Source organism: Orcinus orca, chromosome 11, assembly GCF_937001465.1.
Source record: "Orcinus orca chromosome 11, mOrcOrc1.1, whole genome shotgun sequence".
Taxonomy (NCBI): Eukaryota; Metazoa; Chordata; class Mammalia; order Artiodactyla; family Delphinidae; genus Orcinus; species Orcinus orca.
The window spans coordinates 74,505,617-74,531,214 of NC_064569.1; the positions used below are offsets into that span (position 1 = coordinate 74,505,617).

Here is a 25,598-nt window from a genome sequence, read left to right on the forward strand (position 1 = left end):
AGCTGATATTTAAAGTGATCTGTTCCTTCCTTCATTATATCACCCCACTGTATAGTAATTATGCATTTATATGCCTGTCTCCCTTTCTAGAAGGTGAATTTTTTTGAAGAGATGACCTTACTTCTTCCTTATATTAACATCCCCATTGCTGTCACAGTTACCTCACATATAATAGTCTCTTAGTAAGTTTTTGTGTAATGAGTGAATGAGTGAGTGACATCACCCTAAACTCTGAATTTATGTAATTCAAATGCCTAGTTGACATTTCCACTGGAATATCCATTAGATACCTCAAACTTAAGATATCCCCAAAAACCTATTAATTTGTATTCCTTCAAATCTTCTTATTCAGTACCTTCTATCTGAGGAAATGATAACACCACATGTGCCACTAAGGCCAAAAATGTGCAAGTCAGCTGGAGGGAAATATTCTCCAACTCCTTAATCCAGTCCAGCAGCATGTTGTGTCTATGTCCAAAGTGTAACACATATCTATTCACTTATTTCCATATCTGTTACCATTACCCTGGTTCAAGCCACCATCATCTTTCATCTGATCTCCTCATTTCTACTCTTGCCCCAGTCTATTCTCCACATGGCGTCTGGACGACCTTTTAAAAGTGTAAATCATATGTCACTTTTCTGCTTGTTGCTGTCCATGAAATTCCCATTTCTCCTAACTAAATTACACTACACTTTGGCCTAAAGTGCCTTTTATGTAGATCTTCTCCACTTCTCTTTAGCTCCCACTGTCTGCATTTCCCTCAGTCTCCTCCAGCTCTACTGGACTCAGAGATCCTCAGATTGGCCCAGCTCATTCCGTCATGTTCTTTTATTCATGAGTTGTTTCCTTTGCATGAATTATTTGTCCTCTAAATACGTTCGTGACAAGTTCCTTTTTGTCATTGAGAGGTCAGCTTGAATTCCATCTCCTTATTAATACCCTTCTGATCCCCCAATCTAGAGCAGCCCCTGGATCATTCTCTTTTGCATCATTTGGCCTTATTTTTATTACAGTATTTATGGTCATCAGAAGTTTTCCTATTTGTTTTCTTATGCTGGTCTTTATGGTTCACAGCTAAATTTCCAGGGCCTCAAATAGTGTCTGGCACATAAAAGATCTTCAGTAATTGACATTTGGGAATAAATAAGTTCATGAATGTGTTAAGATACTGAATCAATGAATATATAAGTGAGTTTGTGAATAAATGCATGAATAAAGGAGTTTTATTTCTTGACATTTACATTATCTTGATTATATCAGTACTAATATGAAATATTATGTATTACTAATCATGACCTATCCATCTCCATAAACTTTATATGGCATATATAAATTAATGATATCTGATAAGAACAAACCTTACAAACTTAGATGTATTTAGATTAAGAAAACCCCTTGACATACTTTTTTTCCCACTGTCAAAATTCACATGAATTTTAAAAACTTCTTTTGCAATTGGTTTTATTCTATTTTTCTTACCTTCTTTTTCCTCTAATTTTTACAAGTCTCTAATGCTAGAGAATTCTTTTTGTCCAATTTTCTTCAGAAGCAAGACTATCAGTTAAACAGTATCAAAGAGTAATTTGGGTCTTCTCAGATAATCTGAATAGTCCTATATTTATTGAGGAAATTGAATATCAAGTTAAAATTTTCCAAAAATATGTTAACTTCACTAAGTCCACCAAACATGTAAGAAAGAAAAAATACAAATCTATGCATATTCTGCCAGAAAATTGCAGAGGAAAATCTTTCCAACTCATTTATGGGGCAAGTATTATTCTAATATCAAAATCAGGCAAAGTTATTATAGGAAAAGAAAACTACAGACTAATATCTCTCAGGAAGAAGAATACAAAAATTCCTAATAAAATGTTAGCAAATTGAATCCAACAATATATTAAAAGAATAATACATCATGACAAATTGGGATTTATCTTGAGTGTGAAGTTAGTTTAACACTTGAAAACAAACCAATGCAATTCACTGTATTATCAGACTGAAGAAAATATATCATCATCTCACTAGACACAGAAAAATCATTTGACAAAATCCAACACCCATTACTTACTTAAAAAACTGTCAGCGCACTAGCAACAGACACTTTTTAAAAGATTTAATAAAGGCGATCTATAATAAATTTACATCTAACATTATTCTTCATTGTGAAAGACTGAACTTACTTCCTAAGATCAAGAACAAGGCAAGGATATCCACTCACAACCACTTCTATTCAAAATCATACTGGAGGTTCTAACCAGGCAATAAGGCAAGAAAAAAAGTAAAAGCACCCCAAAATGAAAAACTTCAAAAGAGTATGGTGTTAATGTGAAGATAGGCAAATAAGTCAATGTGAAAAAATAGAGTCCAGAAATAGACCCACATATATATATAGTCATTTAACAAAGGAGAGAAGAATATTCAGTAGAAAAAAAGCATTGTCTTTTCAGTAGATGATACTGGAACGATTAGATTTCCATATGCATAAGGGGAAAAAAAGAAAGACATTTGATCTATACCTCACACCATATACAAAAGTTAACTCAAAATATATCATAGACCTAGAAATGAAACTGAAAACTATAAAACCTCTAGAAGAAAATATAGGAAAATGTCTTTGTGACTTTAGGTTAAGTAAACAATAGGGAAAACATCTCAGCATCCATGGTTCTTACTTTTTAGTGAAGTTTAAAATGGGGCCAATAAGTTCTTTCCTAAGAGAATAAATTTGTGGATTTTAATAATTCACAGAAATAAATCATTGGATATATTTGGGTTTAGAATTAATAAGAACTCTGAACCAAGGTTGAGTATTGTGTTTTCTAATTTTTCAATTTTTTGTTAGTATCATTGGGCTACAGTCAGCTGTGCATATATTAAATAAAGGAAAGAAGACAAAGAACTAATTTATTGAGCAGAATAAAGTCTACTGTTTCCAAAGGACTGTACCTAGTTCATTGTTTTCACCTCTGCTGTTTTCATCCACTAAAAACCCGTGGCTCCTTCTCAACCTGTATCCACGACTAGTCCCCTTTGGCTTATAGCTCCCCTCAGTGATAACCAGAACAACTAGGAAAACCACCATCTAACAATGTTCCATGAGAAAGCCCAGAGACACTTGGTTTTCCAAAGTTCTAAGGAATGCACTATTGAGTGGGGCACCCGCATCACTGAGAAGCTTGCCATCTGGTGGTAGAAGATGCTGATAACAATGGGACATGGTAAGATCTCAAAATAACAGAGACCAACTGGTGGTATTTATGAGAAGGCATGTGGCGGCAACTATAGAAATAAGCAAAAAGACCTCAATGGCAGCCAGAAAACGGGTGGTGCTGACCTACAGAAAGCTATGAAGGTGGTTATATATTGATAGAACACAGTACCCTGGAAGCAAGATGGATCAGCAACACAGAAGGTTATTACTCAGTCTATACAATCAAAATAATTCAAGGATGGATGATCAGGAAGCTGAGGATATCCAATCCAGTAAAATCATGACTCCTTGCCACTTTCTAGCTCTGAGCCACACCTTAGACCAAGAACCCAATGACTGGAAGAAATACCAGGTCCTTAGGAGGAGAACTCTGTAGTAATTACAAGTATTTATTGTAATGATTCCCTCAGTCTTTCCCCAAATGTAACTATGATCATTGATGCAGGTAACTACACTGGGAAAAGGGGAATACTCAAACTGCACAGATATTTGAAAATGTTGGATACAAAATCTGAGTTGATACTGATATTTGGGAACTTGAAACATGATTATGGTGTCCCTGTTAGAATGAGGATGTATGGAGATCAACTAAAGAACTCTGGTCTAGGTCCAGCTCACCAGTAGATTCACTGAGCTCAAGGGTTCACCCAGTGGTCACTTTTTCCAGCCACCAACTAAATAATTAGAATACATATACTTGCTAGTTAGCAGAACTGACACATTAGTTCCTTGGTCTGTGGGATAAGAACTATCAGAGTGGGGAAAGCCAAGAGGAAGACTCTGAAAACTCCCCTCATCAACCTAGCTAAAATAGTTAATGCAAACCAATATTTTATCTGGGTATTGGTGGAGATTGGTGCCTCCCTTAAAAAACTAAATTATGCAGAAGTGATGGTTCTGATTATATATCACTAAGTCTGATGTAGGTACTGACACTGCAGAATGTCTACTTTTCCAGCAACTGAGCTTCTGATTTGGTACCATGCCTCAGTGAAACCAACCAGCACTTGGTGGCAAGTACTGGTGGCTAACATCACTGTCTGAAGGTTTATAAAGTTTGTTCCAGCAACAAGGAATCCCACAAAGTATCACTTCAGTGCAAGGGATTCCTTTCACAGCAAAGGAGGTCCAGCAGTGATACATTACCATGGAATCCACTGGTCCTACCACATACTGCACCACTCAAACTGAGGCATCAGTTTCTGATACCCAGAAAGAACAGGGTCTCATCTTCCAGTCATAGTATATACTCTAAATCAACAATATATGTTGGGGTGCTGTGACCCAAAAAAATAGAGTGCAAGAACCCAGGGATAGAACTAGTATAGTTATTGTTGTGTTCACTGATCCACTTGGGAAATATTTGATTTCCATTCCTGCAACTCCAAGCACTATGGATATAGAGGTTCTGGATCCCAGATGGAAACACTTTCACTTCCATGAAACTTTAAGCCATGGCTAACCCCTAGTCACTTCAGGCTCTTCATGTTGAAAACTCAGCAGATCAGGGAAGGAGACACCATCCTGATGGAGCTATTTGACCCTGATTATCAAGAGGAGGTAGGGCTGCTGTTATACCTGGAGGCAGAAAGAATGTATGTGACACTTAGTTATCCATGGTGGCTGCTTGATGCTGCCTTAATCAATCTCAGTAGTAAATGAAAAGTGTAGCGGCCATATCCTGAACTAGGGGCTCAGACCTCATATAGATGTTAGTGTCACCAAGACTAGCAGAGATACTAGGTGAAATTGAGATGTGATTAGCATGAGTAGTAGTACAGGAAGATGATGAGTATCATTTGTGGTCCCAACACTAACTACAGGGGCAGGGACTTTAGTTTGCCCCACTAATCTTTCTTGAAGTTTTCCCAGGAAGAGACCAGCTAGAGTTTTATAGAAGTAGTTCACAGACGGGTGAATATATTTCATGAAGCAAGTGAAATTGAATGGCTCAAGGTGTGGACTGTAACTGTCCCCACCAACCCTCTCCGTTTCAGGACTGAGAAACTCAGTCACTGGCACTATTACCCCTCTATGACTTACAGATGAGTCCTTGTCCAGGGATTACCCTTGGCCAAAGGGAACTGCTTCATTCAAGGTTATGTCACCTCCTAGTGTTAGCCCACACCAAATATTTACCTGGTTAATGAGTTGGCCTAAAGTTCCAACCTCCTTTCCCAAGTATTGGACATATCTGAAAGACCATTCCAGCTTTAGACGTCCCTGTGGAATCAGTTGTGTGTTTTGTTGAAACTCTATCACAGTTCAACTTTCCTCTGCTCAATCCTCCTTCCCTCACTCCCTACAACTATTGTTCTTAAGAGCTCACCTCAATAAACCTCTTGCACACAAATCACTGTCTAAAAGGCTGTTTCTTGGTAAACTAAAATTATGAGAGTGACAGATCATTTTCATCCAATCTGAGATGCTCTTTTGATCAATAAATTTAACTTATTTACATTTATTGCAATTACAGCTGTATTATGGCTGTTTTAGCCATCTTATTTCATGTTACATATTTACCACATTGTCTATTTCTTTTTTCTCTGTTCATGCTTTTTGTTTATTTGAAAGTTTTGCATTTTATATATATATATATATATATATATATATACACACACACACACACACACATATATATATATATATTTTTTTTTTACGGTACACAGGCCTCTCACTTTTGCGGCCTCTCCCCTTCTGGAGCACAGGCTCTGGATGCACAGGCTCAGCGGCCATGGCTCCCTGGCCCAGCCACTCCGCGGCATGTGGGATCCTCCCAGACTGGGGCACGAACCCACGTCCCCTGCATCAGCAGGCGGACTCTCAACCACTGCGCCACCAGGGAAGCCCTGCATTATATTTTTATACCATTTAAAATTGGGCTTAATTTATTTGACTCATTTATATTTAATATTTCATTTCAATTTTCTAAATGTATTATTATTTATATCTTCTTCATGGAAAAGATAAGTGCTTAGTAACTTGTCCTACTCTTACTTCATGTTTGTGCCATAGGACTTTACTTCTGGATTGTGATTTATACACATTTTTGGGGCAGATTTTTTAAAGAAGATATTTAATTCTACTAAATTATTTACTCATCCTTAGTCCTCATATCTTGCCACATCCTACCAGAATTCTTGCTCTTGTTTTTAATGAAATACTTCATCTGAGGTTCCTTTTAAAATTAGTAAACTAAATTGATAAAACTTCTGAGGTCATATATGCCTGGGAATGATTGTGTATTACTCTCACATTTGTATAAAGAGTTAGACAGATATAAAATTCTATGTTAGAGCTTCTTTTCTTTGAAAATATTATTTCATCCTTGTTTTTAAAGTTTTTGAGAAGTCTGACACAAATCCAAATTTTATACTTATGGAAGTAATGTATTTCTTTCTCTGTAAGTTTTTAGAGCATCCCTTTCCCCTGTCTTTTATTGATATTCTTAAGATTCAGTTTAATGTTTCTAAGGGTTTTTTTTTTTTTTTTTGGTTAGTTTTACTTTGCTCTATTCATTATTTTTTGTTTGGCATTCTATGTGTTCCTTTAAAATGACAGTTTCTTTTCTTTTTTTAATCTGAGAAATTAGGGTAATTTATTTCTTCAACTATTTCCTTCTATTTATTCATTGTTTATTTTTCTCTGTCTATGGAAAATCCATTATACATCTACTGAGAATTCCTCTAGCTTTCACATGTCTTAACTCTTAATTTTCCTTCTTTCTATCCCTTACTGATCTTTTCCTAAGATATATGAAAAGGGTTTCTAAATCTGATCTTTCAGTTTACTAATTCATGCTTTGGTTGTTTTCTTTCTGCTGTTCATCCATTAAGTTGTCTGTTCAAATTATTATACATTTCATGCCCAGTATTTTGAATTAATTCTTTTTTATAAACACATACTCTGTTATACCAATATTTTTTTTTTTATCTTTTGAAGATAATTTCTTTTCTTTTTTTAAAATCCTTTTTTCATCTGGTCAAGAAATTCTGCTTCTTCTCATACAAGATGTTAAATATCTGTCTTCTGAAGCAATTGTCTTCCTCATATAAATTGCTGTGCTTCCCTCCGGTCACCTTTCCCCTGGACATATCAACCACGAGGCTGATGATGAGTGTGGGGAGAAGTAGCTAAAGTAGCCCAGGCCCTACTTAGCAGCCACCCATAAATTTAGTACTTGGGAATAGAAGGGTCTCAAGGTACAGTCTTTACAAACTGTTCCACACCAGGCAAATTTATTTACCAGGCAAATTTACCTCCACCAATATTATCTTACTGGGATATAATTTTCTCACCTTCAGTTTCATAAAAAGAGGTGGGGATAAGAAGTAATAAATGGCAATGGCCAACCAATCTACTTATATTTCTTGTTATCTACACCCCATCTCAGCCTGATGATATAATACGATCCCATGCCCAAGCTAAAACAGCATGCTGTTTTTCTATCTTGCATTAATTACTGGCTGGACAATGGTTTTCCAAAGCAATACCAGTGGAAGACAGGGAGCAGGGAGACATCACAACTAAAGATTTGTCCTCGTACCTCTCCCTCTCATTGCACCTGGTTCTCTTCTACTTTGGAGGACTGTTTCCCCCTTACACTAGAATATAACCAGCTCTGTGTCCCAAGATTTTTTACAGTAAATGAATACTCCTACCAAGAAATGGAAAGTATTAAACATTTAATAAGTGTGTAACGTAAATATTCTACTTAGATCCATCAACCTCCCTCCCGTTTCTGCGCATCTCTAGGATTGAGCTAGGGAGTGAGGCATAGCAGCTCATGTTAGTTTGTCACCCTGTCCATCATCAGTTGATCTGTGTCATTTAGACATATTTCTTAAAAATCACGTTTATGAAAGCTCTTTCAATTTCTCAAAATACATAAAAGCGCCCATTACTCTGTGAGTTTTCAGTTTTCTGCCTGAAGAATGATATAATATTAATCTATGTACCTTATTTAATAGAAACAGGAACCAAAAAAACAACCTGAGGCTAATTAAGCATAAACTACCTCAAGCTTTAATTCTGGCAGTATCTCAATTCTCAGTTCTTTGTTTATGATTCATATAATAGTTCACTTTAGACAAATTAATTAGTTGTGTGTGTCAAGCTAGCTAAATGCATGCTAAATATTTTCCCAAGAGAACTAAGTTGAAACTGGGTGCTATTAAAACCTTCAAATGAACAAAATCTGTTTTTAACAAGTCACACATTATTAATTGGAACTGGATAGTGAGGCATATTTTTGGATGCTTGCCGAGAATAATTATGGAACTTCTTTCTTATTTTATTGGAACAAGACAAGTTAATCAGGAAAAGCTAATCCAGCTCATTATGGCCAAAGCTTGAAAGCATGGCCATAAACTACTCACCTTTCCAGTTCGGGTTAGGGTTGAAAAAGTAAGTGGGATCCAGGGATCATGCTTATGCTATAGTTGATGCCTTAGAGAGATCTTTGCCCAATTTATTCATTTTAAGTAGGCAAAACATTGGCTATCCAGAAAAATAATATTATTGACCCAAAGTCACACAGCTGGTTAGTGGCAAGGCCAGAATTATGAAATAAATGTTTATTCTGCCATGTCCAAAAATGGCTAAAAAACAATGCTTATTCAGTAAGTTTTATTATATATCTTTCTACATTAAATCTAGATAGTACTTAAAATTGTTATAAAATGTGTATATTTTTTTAAATAAAAATATGTTTCCAAATAATGGAGTCATTTCCAGGAATGATTCGTTTTCTGCCATAATATACTTTTTTTCTGATTTGTGTTTGCTTAGTATCCACTCACTCTTCTTCTTTTAGTACTTTAAGGAATTATCTTGCCTCTATTATGCACAGTCATGGTAGAACTCTTATTCAGTGTGTTACTGCTTACCCCCTAACCTAAGCAAGTTTAATCAGATTCTCTCTTTGAAGACTTTAAATCTTGAAAAGCATGATGCTGGTGCAGGAAAAAATATCAGGTGAAGCATGTTCATTTGGAGTAGTTATTGTAATCTAAACCCACAGATCTTCTGAGTGTAGAAGTAGCTTGACTCTTTACTATTCTCATCACCTTCCCATTGCTCTTCTCATCATCCAGCTAACTGATGTCCATTTTTCTCTGTATGAATTAGCTAGAATTAGTTTCTACTGCTTGCAGTCATTGGGGTCTAACTGATCACTTATTATCTCTGTGTCTGAATCAGGATGTAACCTGAACCACATTGTTGTTTGTAGCCAGGAATGATATTGTTCCAAATAAGAATTGAGCTGGAACTATTCATATGTCCCACTGTTTCATTTGCTTGACCTTATATAAAAAAAACCACAAAGAACATATGAGTTGACATAACTGTGAGCAAAACTTATTTATGATTATTAGACATATCTAGCCCTAATACTCACCTTAACTCAGTATCCAAATGAAAAGAAGCAACTGCTCTCATGCTTGAGGCTCAAGAGAAACACAAATGTATTACGGGTACTCTAAGAAAGGCTCATAAGAATAAAAGTCTTAGACATGGAGAGATTTCATACAATCTGCTTGTACTATTGAATTTTACAATTTTGGTTGCCATGATATCTATTTTAAAGAAATGGAAAACTGAATATGTGTGTTATCAGAGACTCTTCCGAGTCATTCTGTTGAACTGAGAATGAGATCTAATTCTTTATTTGAGGCAACACGTTTATTGGGCATGAAAAGATGGTAAACAGAATTAAAAATGTGAATGCACGGACTAGATTAAAATGAGAGGTAAAGTTTGCACTAATCTAATAGAAAAAGCATTTGCGTAAAATGCTTTTGCATGGATGAAATTTTACATGAGTCTTTAAAAATTGTTCCAAACCTTTATCCACTCTCCACATCAGAAGATCTTAAAAGATAAAAGGACACACTAGCAATTTACAAGTACGCCTGGACTGGAGGGCCTTGATGATTCTATTAACACAGGCTTTGAAGTAGCTTGATATAAAGCACATATGCTGTCTATAAATACAGCTTATGGTTGGCAAATATTCTAATAAAATTGATTTTGTTCATACCAAGGGAAATGGCCTTGCAATGGATGAAACGGCCTTTAAAAATACAATAAGGCATTTAAGTATCTTTGTCTGCTCCGAAAAATTTCAAAATGTCATCCAAAAGAAGTCTACAACTTTGTGTAACCAAATCCCTTTATCAAGTGTGTCAATGTATGTCAAGCCAGGTTGCTCAGGCAGCAAAATCAATGCCATCACAACATCAATTTTCCAAGATTTTAAAACATCTACTTTTGACAAAAAGTCAAATAACAGAAAAGTGTCAATTACCCTAGATTGGATAAAAGAACCACAATGACTTTTTCCAGGAAAAAAATATAGCATTGTCTGGCAACTTTTTGCACTATGATAATAAACACCTAACAAATAAAAAAAGGAATTGTGATATCCGGGTTACCTAGGGCATGAGGAAACAGACACTCTCAAAAACCATTGGTGGAGAGTAAAAAGTGAAACTCTTTTTGAAAGAAACATCTTCAACGTGTCTACCCTCTGACATAGCAGTTGTGCTCCTGGGAATTTAGTTCTACAGGAGGCATTTGTGTAGTGATTCAGTGTATTCTCATGTGAGACTTCCTGAATTCAACCCTGGTTCTGTATCATACAAGTTAGGGGAAACCTCAGGGCAGGGAACTTCAGAGCCACTGCTGGTAAAAGATGTTCAAACTGGATGTCAGCCCCAACTTGCTACTTCAAACAGGTGTTCCTGTGTAAGGAACATCCTGCATCATCTGAAAAGAGTAGGCAAGGATTATCTACTTTATAGGGTTATTGTGAGGTTCAAATGAGATTATCTGTATAAAGTGTAGTGCCTTGCACATAGTGAACACTCAATAAATGATAGTTGTTATTTTCTTATCATACTCTACAGAAAATCAGTGTTTGAAGAAAATTATTGTGATATTTATTGCAGCACTGCTTATAAAAGTAAAGATTTTGAAGTAATCTATATATCATTCAAAATCTAGTACAGCCTTGACATTCTATAGACTTTCTTTTTCTCCAGTGTTTTATTGAGGTAAAATACACATAACACAGAATTTACTACTTAACTATTTTAAAGTGTACAGTTCAGTGGGATTAAGAATGTGCGTGTTGCTGTGCAACCACCACCGCCATCTGTGCCAAGGACTCTTCATCTTGCAAAACTGAAACTCAATAAACTTAAAAAATGATGAGGTGGATCTATGGGTAATACCGTAGAAAGATGTACGTGACATATTATTAGAAGGAAAGTTGGAGAGTTGTAGTATAATCTGGATCTATTTTCCAATATGAGAGAGAGAGGGAGAGAGTGTATTTAAGGGATTATCCTGTCAGCACTAATTTTCTGGAAATTTTCTTTCCTCCCATTCAGTGGTTAGTAGAGAAGCGTCCCCGTTAGTACAATGTGACACAGTATAATGATCATCATTGCTATCTCATTATTATGCTGATTAAATGAATTAATACTTGTATAGCGGTTAGATCACTGCTGGGCACTTAGCAAATGTCACAGAAATGTTTTGTTTTTTTTTTAAACGCTTTTTATTTTTTCAAATTTATTTATTTATTTTTGGCTTCGTTGCTGTGCGCAGGCTTTCTCTAGTTGTGGTGAGCGGGGGCTACTCTTCATTGTGGTGCGCAAGCTTCTCATTGCGGTGGCTTCTCTTGTTGCAGAGCATGGGCTGTAGGCACACGGGCTTCAACAGTGTGGCATGCGGGCTCAGTAGTTGTGGCTCGCGGGTTCTAGAGCGCAGGCTCAGTAGTTGTGGCGCACAGGCTTAGTTGCTCTGCAGCATGTGGGATCTTCCCGGACCAGGGCTCGAACCCGTGTCCCCTGCATTGGCAGGCAGATTCTTAACCACTGCGCCACCGGGGAAGTTCCTCTATTCTTGATACAATGAAAGTTTGGGAAAGATCTTCTTGATATGTGTCCTCTAAGATAGATAAGAGAATAATAGCCACTGAGAAACTATTCTTTTAGTCACCTTGATTTTATAAAACTGCTGCTACTACTACTAAAAGTGACAAAAGCAACATGAAAGTAATAGCTAATATTTCTTGAAATCCCCTGTGTCGGTCACTGAGCCAGTGCTTAACTAGCACTATCTTATGTAATCTTAACAAGGCTATGGAATAGATACAAATATTCCTGTTTCACATGTGAAGAAATGGAAGCTTAGAGGGTTTAAATAATTTTCCCGGTAAGTGTTAGAACCAGGTTATAGGGTCACAGATGTCCTATTTCTAGAGGAACTTTCTTAATTATCACTAAGCATCATAACCCCATAATGTAATGCATATAAATGCACACACATGTATGTTTACTGCACACATGTGTGTGCATATGTACTATAATGTAACAAAGAATTAGATCCAGCTATGTGCCAAGTTTTAGAATGCTAAACCATTGACATTTTCTAGACCGTCATCTATACACCCTACTTCTCATTGTATTACACTCATTTATTTATGTGTCATCTCTCCTGGACAGGTACAATTTTTTTCATCTGTGTACACCTCTGGTTTAACAAGTAGTGCATACATAATAAATTTCACTAAATTTTATAATATTGAAATCGAATTTAGAAATATTTTAAAATAGCAAATCCTATAGTCTCCATTCTGGTTACATTTTTTGAGACCTTTGCCATTGGGATTTGACTCTCAAGCCAAACCTCTTGTGTATACAACTTCCTCAGGGTTACTTTCCTTGTATATTTTCTGCATTACTCACATATAAAGTGACCAGTCTGCCGCCTCCAGTTACAATGACTGAGTCCTGTCTAGATAATTCTTAAGACATTTTGACATACTCAACTCACTAATTTGTTTTTCCCTAACTAAGATGTTAGGATTAACTCTTTACCATATCTATAAAAATATCTATTTTTAATTTAAGAGTTATACACCATTGAAAAATACCGCTAGTCAAAACAGAACTTCTTCAGAGTAACATTATACAGTCATTCCTCCATTCACATCCCAAAGAAGCCCTTCATACCTTCATACTGTCAGCTTCATTTCCAAAGCTTCACTACAGTGTAAGGACAAGCCTTTAGAGACAACTTATGTATTTCTTCACTCTTTCTCTAGAATGAGTTTCACAATCTGCTTCTGAAACTTAATCGAAAGAAATGTTTCATAGTATCTTGTAATTTCTCTGCTGTTTTATTTCCTCTAATATACAGCACAAAGACGCAAAGAAGAAAAAAACCATGTACATAGGTGTGTGGTAAGCTGGATTTCTGTAAATCTTTGAATAACTATTTCCAATCTAGGAAGAAACCACAATTACCTTCAGAACTCTTTATACACTTGGGCCATCCCTCTGGGGAGGCTACTCTATTTATATTCTGTTATTCCCCTCAGATAGCATATAAAATAAACTTTGCTCAGAACTTGCCATTGTTTAAGATAAATATTCAAGCTTATATTTTATTCTGAAGCAAAAAGAAAATGATTTTATCTAACAGCCGTAAGGGCAATAGTTGCCGTAATAATAATAATATAATAATAATAACAATAACAATAATAATCTTCTGTTTATTGAGACCTTGCACATTATATGTATCATCTCAGTTAATTCTTACAACAACTTGACTATGTAAATATTTTTATTACCATTTTGTTGCTAAGGAAAACTAACACTCAGATTAATTGCCAAAAGTCACACAGCTAACTACTTACCCATACATACTTACCAGGCCTCTTTGATTCTAACACCTACATTAGGTACTTATTATGGTTCAAGATTTTTTAAAATAATATGGTAGAAATGAGGAATAAATGAATAATCTCCAGGATAAAGTGAATCATAAAGCTCATAGGGGATATGCTATTACATAACATATCAATTGGTATGGAATTTTAAAGGGTAAAAGGACTCTGATCTGAAGAGGCAAGCACTGATTCATGTAAAGCTAGTGTTTGCTGCTATTTGGTCTACTTCCAAAATGAAATACTAACAAGCTTACCAAAGTTTAAAGACCTCATTTGCCTCCCAACCTCACCTGTTCTATTTTTTCCTTCACTTACTTGTCTCTCCCCTCTTCAACACAAATGTCTTAATCTTTTCCTAACACACCTGTCTCAGGAATTTGATACACTGTTCCCATCTCCCTCAGTACTTACACAGTTGACTCTTTTTTTTAAAATCCTTCAAGTTTCAATATAATTGTCACTTCCTCTGAAATGCTATTTCTGGTCTCTCTACCTAAGCAAGTCCCATCTTTCTTTGCACACTGTTTGTTTCCCTCATAAGTTGTAATTTGCTATATTTTTACAGGGTGCTTACTTGTTTATTGTCTGCATGGAAGCTTACTGGTAAACCTAGTGTCTGTTTTTACACCATTGTACATCCAGAGTCTAACTAAAGCCTGCTTGCTAGTTGTTGAATGAATACATTATAGGTTAAACATAAGCTTATAATGTGGAGTGAATAACATTAAATAATTAGTATTTATATATAATGTTAAGGCAACCTCTGACATGTCAATTTATCATATCTCCACTTGCGACATCTCATTTTTCCAACATTTCTTATCATAAACAAGCTCCCCTTACAATAGTGACCAAAACTCATAGTTGTATAATCTCACCATGACAGTGAAGTCCAATTGACCTTGACATCACACTAAACCAGTAGTCACTGGGTCAAAGTAACCAGAGGTGATGAGAAAATGAGGAAGGATGATTCATGCACTGGAGAAACTTTTGATTGCATAAATACAGGATAAGACCTATTGAATTCATATGGATATAAGCCCATTAAAACATTTTACATATTGAAGAAAAGGACCAGTTGAAACAGATCAGGACACTGTGGGGCCTTCCCAGGGGAAGACCACCTCCCCCCCTGCCTTGTCCCCCACCTTTGTTTATAGAAAACTTTAGCTTCCTAGGCCTTCTCCGAGTTTCAAAGAGCACATTTAATCAGAGAGGTGAGAAAATACAGAAACAAAGAAAAGCAGTCAAACAAGACAAAATAATAATAGTTTAGCCATAAAACAAAGTCAAGGACCTTTGATTCCTCCTCAAGGGCTATAGATAATATCCTGAGCCATATCTTTGAGTTGTTTTGCAGATACTAAAACCCCCACCAGGTGGAAGAAGTTAACTGCATGCTCACCACCAGCATGTAGACCCCAGACTGGTTGGAACCAGAAGGTTGATAATTGAGATTCCTGAAACATCACCCTGTTACCTCCCCATCAACCAATCAGAGAATTATGCATGAGTTGATCATACTCCCTGTGATCCTTTCCTTCCCACTTTCTTTAAAAATCCTTCCCTGAAAGCCATCAGGGAGCTTTGAGTCTTTTGAGCATGAGCTGCCTATTCTCCTTGCTTGACCCTGAAATAAATGCTGTACTTTCCTTCACCACAACCTGGTGTCAGTAGATTAGCTTCTTTGCTGTGCATCAAGCAAGCAGGCCCAAGCTTGGTTCAATAACACAGTGGGGCATCCTAGGAAACTATTTTCAGGACAAAGGTATTTTGTTTTCTTAAGAAAAGAAATGGATTGGCATAAGATAAAATTTCAACATAAGCTGCAAGCACCAAAAGAAGTGATGCCTTCACTGATCGAAGTTGGACTTGCACCCACTGTCCAGGAACCATTTATATTGTAAGTCCCAGGCCTTCTTATTTGACTTAATGTTTTCAAACACTTAGAGGACATTGGGAATATTGAATCTCAGTTCTGAGGGGGAAAAGTTCTTATCATTAATTAATTGATTCAGACTGTACACTCTCCATGTGCATGGTGCTCTGTAAAGACCTGATTGCTCCAACCCTGTCTTGTGATTAGCAAAAATCTATAGTCCTGAGCCAAGGACCACAGGTGTTGTAAAGACTAAGAAAAAGATCTGAAAACAGCTTGCTGCTTTGTGTCTGAGTGTTTGTGCTGATAAGGACATCATGCAATAAATCTTCAAGAGGATTAAGTTGTGTCCAACCTAAAATCCAGCATGCCTGACAGATCTTCTGCTCTTGCTTTTGCTATACTTTCCTAATGGATCTGGTGTCTGCTAGGTGCATCTCGCTGTTCTCCTCTCTCCATATACTTATATCTTCAAATTTTTTTTTGATCTATAGTCCACTCCTCTGAACGTCACTCTCATCTGTACAACTGGCCATTCAACATTACTCCCTGGAAACATCAAAATTAACATCTGTAAAATGAACTCTGAGTTTCAACATCCCCCAAACTTTACCCTCCTCAGGTGTTTTCTACCTTAGTAAATGACACAAACCTAAGTGACATTCTTGATCTGTGCTTTCTCTCTCCATATTCAGTGTGCTACCAAATCATATAAGCTCTATCTTCATGTTGTATTAAAAAATACTCCCCGTTCTTCACTATACATGGTGCAAGCCACCATCATGTCTCCTCTGCACACTGGAATAGCCTCCTAATGGTTTCCCAATTCTACTTCACATCATTTATCATGCATTTGCCACATGATAGCCATAATTATCCTTTAAAACATGAATCGTGTAAAGACACTCTGTTATTCACCATAGCCCCCATAACTTTCTGTTTCATTCAAAACTCAGTCCAAAGATCTGACCCTGACCTACAAAACTCTACACGATGTAACTCTCTGGGTGCCAACCACATCAGCTTCCTGATATTCTTCAAACACACCAAACATGCCCTCCCTCCCTCACCACTCCCAGAATTGTGTTGTTCCCTCTACCTGGAGAGTTTTTTTTCCGTATAGTCCCATGGACAGTTCCACTACGTAATTTCCCTAGTCTCCTCTTCAGAGACACAATTTCTTTCCAAGTCATAAAAAATGAAAAGAAAAATCACCCGTCCCTTTTGCTCTATCTCTGCTTTATTGTTTTCTATCTAACCTTATAATAGTACACAATGCTGATACTATGCAATGCTATATATTATTGACTATCCATCACTCTGTAGTATATGTTTCATAAGGAAAGGAATTTTTTGTTCACCTCAGTATCCCCAGCACCTGGAATAATATCGGGAACATACTAGAAATTCAGAAAATATTTGTTGAATAAATACATTACTCCAGAAATGCACCCTAAATCTGGTTATCTCAGGATTACCAGATGGCTTTTATACCAACTAAATGGAGATTCCTGGGGAAATCCTCAGGCCACCACATAATTTTGAGAAAACCATGCTTCTGGAATTTTATTCCAGCTCTGGCTTGTTATTTGCTCCCTACTTGCTACTCTAATATGCTACGTGACTAAGTGTGGACACTAAGTAACCAATTACCTGCCTTTATGATTTTTACCCTCTATAACCTTATAATAAAGAAGAAGGCAAGGCAAACATTCATTAGATACAACATGGTACTATAGAATTAGATAACAATTAATAAGACCTTCCAATATATATTTTAAAATTTCTTAAGTGCTTTCTCACTTACTTCCTATTATTCAATTGTCTTTAATATATTTCTAGGTCAACTTAATATTTCCTGTTTTCCTTTTATGAGGATAGTACCAGCTTCTGATGGTACCGACTTCTGGGTGAAAATGCAACTCTATCCATTTTATTAACTTCAACTTAAAAATGCAGACTTTAATTGCTACACAAAGAATGTGCCATATTTTCACCAGAGCTGCTGCATTGCTTGACTACTAAGCAAACTGCACTTGAAGCTACAACTAAATAATCTATGCTGAAATCCTGGTTCGCATCGTGGCAATGGTAACATTTCATGATGTTTTGTTTTGCCCACCAGATGAGTAGGGTAGTCTTGGGGAGAATTTTTAAGCTAATTAGGCCTGCATATTTCTATGATATCTGAAAACTTACACAACTAATTTTGCCTTCAGATTGTCCTAATTTCTCTCTAACATTCCCAACAGTCCTTTATTTAAGGAATGAATACAGGCTTTTTTCTGAAGCAAATTGTCTTCAGACTGTGCCTATACAATTAAATAGAATAGATGTTTGAGATATTTATATAGATCGTTCAAGTTTAGGGCACATTTGTATGATTTGTTTTTATGTAACATATGTTACATATCTCACATATATGTTATTGATATGTGTGTATGTGTGTAACAAAATTTATTAATTCGTCAATTCAATAACTACTTATGAGCACCTATATTACAGGCATTGTTATAGTCCTAAGGGTAGTGTGACAAACAAAACAGACAAAAATACTTTTGGAACTTATTTTCCATGAAGCGGGGATGTAGATAAGACACAGACAAATAAGTAAAATATAAAGTAATTAGATGGTGATAACTGTCAAGGAGGAAATGTGGAGCAGGAAAAAGTAATATAAAACATAGGCATAGTGTAATTTTAGGGAGAATGACCAGAGCATGTTTCACAGAGGTGTATTTTGGTAAAACAAGAGTGAGGTGAGGGCTCTGTTCAGATATCTGGGGGAAAGTACTCTAGGCAGAGGAAATAGTTATTGCCAAGGACCAAGAGTGGGTGCCTGGGGCTTCAAGGGGCAGCATGGAGTTAGTGAGACTGGAGCAGATTGAGACAAAAGAAGAGGAGGTCGGAGAGCTTGGGGGAGGGTGCTGCAAATGAAGGTCATCTAGGTTGCTGTTAGGACTTTGATTTTTGTTTTAAGTGGAATGGGAAATCATTGGAAAGTTTCTAGCAAAGAAGTGATGCACTCTGGCTTACATTTTAAGAGAATTGCTTTGGCAGCTGTGTCGAATAGACCACAGAATAGGGCAAGGGTAGAAGCAAGGACAGCAGGTAGGTTCTTGTCTAATCCAGATGCAAGGTGAGGATAGTTTTGATGGCAACCCTGGAGTTTACAACGGGTCAAATTATGCAAGTAGAGTCAAATGTGGTGATAGACCACATGTGCATTTGAGGGTAAGAAAGGGGTCAAGGATTATATGAAAGTTGTTGATCTGAGCAACAAAATAGATAACATTTTGTTAAGTTAAATGAGAGAAAATTGAAGGACAAGTAAGAGTGAATGGTATTAATATCATTGGTTCAGGGTAGATCGTGTTAAATTTGAGATGTGTTTTTGACATCCAAGTGGAGATGTCAAGTAGGCTGTTGAGTATATGAGTTTGGAGCTCAGGGGTAAAGTTTGTATTGAAAAAAATAAATGTTCAAGATCTAAATGGCATTAAAAGTCATCAGAGTGGATGAGATCACCAAGGCAGTGAATGTAGATTGGGAAGGAAAGAAGTCTGTGTCCTAATCCCAAGGACACTACAGCTTTAAGAGAGCAGGGAGGGCTTCCCTGGTGGCGCAGTGGTTGAGTCCACCTGCCGATGCAGGGGACACGGGTTCGTGCCCCGGTCCAGGAGGATCCCACGTGCCGCGGAGCGGCTGGGCTCATAAGCCATGGCCGCTGAGCCTGCGCGTCCGGAGCCTGTGCTCTGCAACAGGAGAGGCCACAACAGTGAGAGGCCCGCATACCACAAAAAAAAAAAAAAAAAGAGGGCAGGGAGATGATGAAGAATAATGTCTATAAAGGTAGAAACTGGAGCAAATGTGTTTTCTGGCAGAGTTATCAGTGTGTCATAGTTCTGGATAGGTGAACTGAGACCATTGAATCTAGCAACACAATTTGTCTTCTACATAAAAAATGTTATTTATCCAGATGACTCCACATGTTAGTATAAAAATGAATCTTCAAAAATACCATGATAAGAGCAATGTAATTATTCATGTAATTCTTTATTTCATCTACTGCTGCCTCAAATTCACCTAGACTGGACCCTGAGCAGAGAGGCTGGTAGATTAACATTGGCATCTGAGAATTTCATACAAATCACCACCTTTAAAATAAACTACTGATATATGTAGAACATTTAATGTTTACAGTGGCTTACAAGTGCATTATTGAATGTGTAACATCCAACATATGGGAATGGTAAATATTATTATTAATGTCATTTTACAGATGTGGAACATGAGCCTCTAAAGGAGGCAGTTTCACTTTGCATGTGTTGAAAATGGAATTTAAATACTGTCATTTGGCTCCGCAAGCCAATTTTTTCCTCTTATACCATTTTTTTGCAGAAGGATGAGTCCATTGACTCAAAAAAGTAGAATACGTATGTGTATGTGTGAATACGGGCATTTATTAGTTTGTATATATATTTATGTACATAGTGTGTATATGTGTATATATTCATGTGTAGTTGTTGTCATTGTTTATCTGCTTTTCTATTGCTCTGCTCACATTCCTTTAATCATTTTCCCCACAGCCATCAGCAAGCAAGCATTTGGGAAAGAGACAGGGATTGCAACCTCTGCTGTAGCAAATAGAGCAAGTGCTTTGGAACTAAGGGTTAAAACTTCAGCTGTCAAAATTTCTACCTGCATGATCTTGGTCTAGTCACTTATCATTTCCAGCCTCAATTTCTTTATCTGTATAATGTAGATTGTCATATCTACCTAAGATTTTAAACAATCAAAACTCTGTAAGGGTGGAGAGGGATAAATTGGGAGACTGGGATTGACATATACAAACTAATATATCTAAAATAGATAACTAATAATGACCTCTGTATAGCGCAGGGAACTCTACTCAATACTCTGTAATGGCCTATATGGGAAAAGAATCTAAAAAAGAGTGGTTATATATATGTGTGTAACTGATTCACTTTGCTGTACACCTGAAATTAGCACAGCATTGTAAATCAACTATACTCCAATAGGAATTTTTAAAAAATACCACAAAAATAAACCACACACAATGTGTAAATTTGTCCACTTAACTCTTCTAAGGCTAGTCTGGTTACCATTAGTACGTGCTTCCATACACTCCTTAGCATTTATCACACGCTCTTGTAACTGAGCTTCCTGAATTAGCATTTCGAAGACAGTAACTTTGCTGTTTTTTTTCTATTTTCTCCCAAGAATATGGTGAAATGATGCCTATACAATGAAAGAATAAAGCCCATGACATATGTTAAGTGTACAATAAATAATATTATTAATGCCATTATTATATTATCCAGATCCACAAAAAGCAAACCCATAATTTTGGTCCCAATGGCAAGAAAGTTGATTAACAAAACTGCATTACCAGAACAAGCTTTGCATCCAATCTGTACTTTTACTTACCATATGCCCATGTTAACTAATGATCTCCCAAAGTTAATTTAGCAATGCTACTAGAAAAAAAAATCACTTTTAAGCTAATCCTACAGGTTGGCAAAACTCAAATTAAAGGTATTCGACTTCAGCTGATGTTTATCAGCTGGATAAGATATTCACTTATCCTTAATGTAAATCTCATGACTTCCAAGCTTCCAGGGCCACCTTTTCTTTTAATGTCTAATGAATCTGCACATTAGCTGATCTTAAAGTAGAGCTGAGTACATGGTAACTGCTAAACCAATGCTTGTTAAGAGAATTACAGAATCAATGAATAAATACACGTGACAGCAATAATTATTAGCAAAAACAAAAGATTAAAAAATACAAACATTTTTCTAGGTTATCAAATTCCAGAAAAATGACATCCCTGCTTTTTTTTTTCTACGAAGATCATAATCTTTTTTTTATGCTGTGCATGCATGCTGTGAAATGTTTTTCTCTTATTAATTTCCTTTTTACACCAAGTTTTTAGACAGCTGAAAATTATGAGTTTACAGAACAAGATGTACTTTCAGTTCTTAGTTTATGGCCGAGTACTATGGCATGCACTATTATGAAAACAATTCTAAACTGTGTTTTATTATATTATATTGTGCAATTTATATTCCGAAGATACTATCAACACCAGAGAACGGACAAATTTAATAAAAGACACAGTGTTCCTATTGTCATAATCGTTATTAAAATGAAACTGTTCCCAGAAGGCATTTACAGTATCTTTTCAAAGATATTCTGCATACTTTGATGCATCAATTGGGGCTTCTAGATATGAATAGCAGCATCATAGATCTTAGAAACATACTGTAGTAAGCTGGAAAGGGAGTGCCTTATAATTATCCAGGCTGCCTCCTTCATTTTACAGGAAAGGACATGGAGGCCGAGAGACAACAATTGATGCAACCTAATTCATTTCTAAGTTGTGACTAGACCTGAGGTGTCATGACTCCTATCCAAGGATTCCTTCCACTTCTATTGTCATTAATGGTAATAATCTTGTAGGGGATAAGTAACTTAATTATTATCTATTATTTTGATTATTTATCTCTTTATGTATTTTTTGTATGTCTCTTGATAGAATATAAGTTTCATGAGAGCAGGAAATGTTCTCATTTGGGATACTGCAGGATTCCCTATGCTTAGAGCATTCTAACACATAGAATTCATTCAATAAATATTTGTTAATAAATAAATAAAAATTTAATAGATATAATAGGTGCTACAAACATTTATTAAAAATGAGGACTGACCTCTAAGAAGTACGGTCTAGAACTACACACACACACACACACACACACATATATATACAACATAAAGCAGAATATACTAAATGGCATAAAGAAGTTGTAAGGTAATTAAAACAGCCATGTGACTCTTGCAGCAAGGAGTATACAAAAATTTCTAAGTAGCGATGAAGCTTAGGTAAAGTTACAAACTAAGATAATCATACAGGATATACCAGAGTTCTGTGACACCCTCAGCTCTGCTGGTTAGCTCTGGGTGCTGGAAGGTAAGGATTCACAGAGTTGATGTAGGGAAACTGAGCCTTAGGATGCCTGTAGGGTGAGTAGAAGCCAATATAAATGGTAAGAATATTTGGGAGACTAACAGGTTGCAGCCTGAGAATGGTTAAAAGATATTTGAGAAATAAACCAACATTTTTTAAAGATGTGGAGTAAAAATGGTAGACAAATGTTAAATAAGAGACTATTGATAGTAAGAGACTGGTTGTGATACATGGTCATGACTTGTGAAGAGATGGTGCAAAGAAAGAAAGGGAAGGAGGGAGGGAGGGAGGAAGGAAAACAGTTTCTAATTTTAGCTACGTGATTTCCTAGTTATCTGACCTTGAACAAATTCCTTTCTGTCTGTCTCTAAAACTCATTGTCTCACTGTAAAGCAAGGAAAATAATACTTTTCTTATAAGATGGTTTGACAACTAAAGGAGACGATGCAAGTAAAGCTCTTTAACACTATATGGAACCCAGATAGTGCTCAAAAATGTGTAGCTATAAATATTAATTATTATATATTTTTGCAATAATGATAGCAGTAAAGACACTCTATGAGATAAATAAAAGAAAAATTGAGACATAGTCCTTGATTACAAGAAACCTATGGTTTAGTGCCACCAGAATCCTGGTGGTTTTAAATCTTGGAAAAAATTGGGTAGAAGATTAACTAATTAGGAACTTAAATATTAACCCAGCTTGCAAGTAATTGACAGCAAAATACAAGATTACAAGTGAATAGAAATAAAATATTTTGACATAAAAAGAGATAAACAAATATATCGCAATATTCAAAATGTAAATTAAGACTTTTTTTAATTGATTGATAATGGTAAAATGGAAATGGTAAAAACACAAAATGTATTGTACATTAGATGTCATAACTCACTTGATTATGGAAGAACACATTCTTCATTAAAAATAAGTCATGTGCATTATCTGTCCACTGATGTGCAATGTCATTTAAGACATTCCATCATTCTCTGCTTGAGCACTCTTCTATAATCTGATGAGGTGTCCAGGGAAGAGACAATGATAGCCAAGGCATTAAAATGTAATCAAGATATGCAAATTTATATCTAAATGATTTGCTGGGAAAAAGAAATTAATCTAGGCATGGTCAAATAAACAATGTGTAATATGGATAATTAATCACCAAATTAGCAGCTACGGTCCCCTGAGGAAATTATGCAAATTGAAAAGGCCCCCATCCACTGACACAATTAGACCACTTAATGGCAAACTCTCAACAAAATAACCCTGGGGAACATCACAAAACAAACAGCCTAATCAACCTTAGTGTCCCAAACTCCATTGCAATGTTTAGGATTATTTAATATTGTTTCTTCCTGGTTTGAACTTCTTCAGAAGGATTCCATCAAATTTTGCTAGAAAATATTCTAAGATTCCACACTATGGATAGTCTATTATGTAGTTCCCTCAAAGTCTAGTTTTCCTCTGTCAATCAAATATCTTATTAAAATCTGAAATCATGCAAATGATAAGGATTCCTGAATGAGCAAAGGCCAATTACATGTCTCCTATCAGTAACAGCAAAATCAAGGAAATATTGATGTACTATGAAAATGTATGTCCTCTGTGGCCTGATGTCACCTGCTTATTATACCAGCAACAAAGGATCTCTACACTTCCTTGATAATAAATGTTGTCACCTCAGGTAAGAGTATTTTGTCTTTAAGAATGTTAGGGTGCTGTCCCATACCTGCCCCTAAAGCATGTACGTAATCATACCTCTGTTCCCTTTACTCCACTTACACAAAAATAGGTGACAAAGTGACTCCTGCAGAACCCTTTGAAATAAGGCCTAAGAGGACACATGAGACTCTGCTGCTAAGTCCCCCCCCAAATGTGACTCCACCTCTAGAAAGATCACAAAGCTGCCTGGATAGAAATAAAAGACACTCCCTGCCCCCAGAAAGGATTGATTGGTTGATTGATTTTATTCATTTTATTTTTGGCCGCGTTGGGTCTTCGTTGCTGCGCACAGGCTTTCTCTAGTTGTGGCGAGCAGGTGCTACTCTTCATTGTAGTGCGGGCTTCTCATTGCGGTGGCTTTTCTTGCTGTAGAGCATGGGTTCTAGGCTGCGGGCTTCAGCAGTTGTGGCTCACAGGCTCAGTAGTTGTGGCGCATGGCCTTAGTTGCTCCATGGCATATGGGATCTTCCCAGACCAGGGATCGAACCCATGTCCCCTGCGTTGGCAGATGGATTCTTAACCACCGCACCACTAGGGAAACCCCCAGAAAAGGGTTTATTATGTATTTTGTTATTATAGTTTTGCTGCTGAAAAGACTAGTCACAGAGAAGAAATTATAATACCACTATGATTGCTGATGGACTAGTTGTACCTATCATTTATAGATACTATTTATATTGCTTGGCTATATGGTTAGTACTGCCACTTAGCTCATTTATTCCTCCAAACACCCTAACGTGCCCAAGGTCAAAAAACTAAGGATTAGCAAACCAGGGCTACAGATTCTAGTCTCTTAACTCTCCAAACGGCGTGCTAAATACCATGCTTGCTGCTATGTCAGGTGATATACATCCAAAATCCCGAAGTCAGGAAATAGCCAAAATGGGAATAAAATGAAGCAGTACTGTCCACTCTACTCAGACTCAGTTTTTCCATGTTCAGAAAACCATACCTGATGTGACAGCAGATGCTACTTACGCTGTCAATGTCCAATCCCTCAGGCTGTCTGGAAGGACTGATCCCCACCCCCGACTGCCCAAGAAGGC

At 36.5% G+C, this 25,598-nt stretch overlaps 1 long non-coding RNA gene across 4 annotated transcripts in view; it reads right to left on the bottom strand.

Moving 5' to 3' along the window:
* Positions 1-25,598, bottom strand: part of LOC117201171 (uncharacterized) — a 49,636-nt gene that overhangs the window by 10,637 nt on the left and 13,401 nt on the right. For 2 of the 4 annotated variants that reach the window (XR_004483148.2, XR_007470314.1), the window contains 2 exons: positions 13,241-13,359; positions 11,790-12,173 (listed from right to left, as the gene is read on the bottom strand). The exons of 1 other annotated variant lie outside the window; for it this stretch is intronic. This is a non-coding gene — a long non-coding RNA (uncharacterized LOC117201171). Of the gene's footprint in view, positions 1-11,789; positions 12,174-13,240; positions 13,360-23,725; positions 25,084-25,598 lie in introns of those variants that run through there. One more of the 4 variants, XR_007470313.1, reaches the window with a different exon arrangement.